This window comes from Bison bison, unplaced genomic scaffold, assembly GCF_000754665.1.
Source record: "Bison bison bison isolate TAMUID 2011002044 unplaced genomic scaffold, Bison_UMD1.0 scf7180017463957, whole genome shotgun sequence".
Lineage (NCBI taxonomy): Eukaryota > Metazoa > Chordata > Mammalia > Artiodactyla > Bovidae > Bison > Bison bison.
In genome coordinates, this window is record NW_011373327.1 from 5,301 (window position 1) to 5,675 (window position 375).

The window sequence follows — 375 nt, forward strand, 5'->3', positions numbered from 1 at the left end:
CCCCCAAAAAAAAAAAAAGCTACTAAAGTGAGCTGAAAATATTTAATTTTGAATGTCACACAGTTCTTATGGGAAAGCAAGTAAAGCATTTAAAATGACTAAAAATATCTTTTGTAAATTTTATTTATTTTTTTCTTTTGATTTTATTTTATTTTTTAACCTTACTATATTGTATTGGTTTTGCCATATATCAAATTGAATCCGCCACAGGTATACATGTGTTCCCCATCCGAACCCTCCTCCCTCCTCCCTCCCCATACCATCCCTCTGGGTCGATAAATTTATTTTAATTAGAGGCTAATTACTTTACAATATTGTATTGGTTTTGCCATACATCAACATGAATCCACCACGGGTGTACACGTGTTCCCCATC

General features: G+C 33.3%; 1 protein-coding gene across 1 annotated transcript in view; it reads left to right on the forward strand.

Moving 5' to 3' along the window:
- Window positions 1–375, forward strand: part of ASB11 (ankyrin repeat and SOCS box containing 11, E3 ubiquitin protein ligase) — a gene marked incomplete at its 5' end in the record, with an annotated part of 10,982 nt that overhangs the window by 1,936 nt on the left and 8,671 nt on the right. The window lies entirely within an intron of this gene.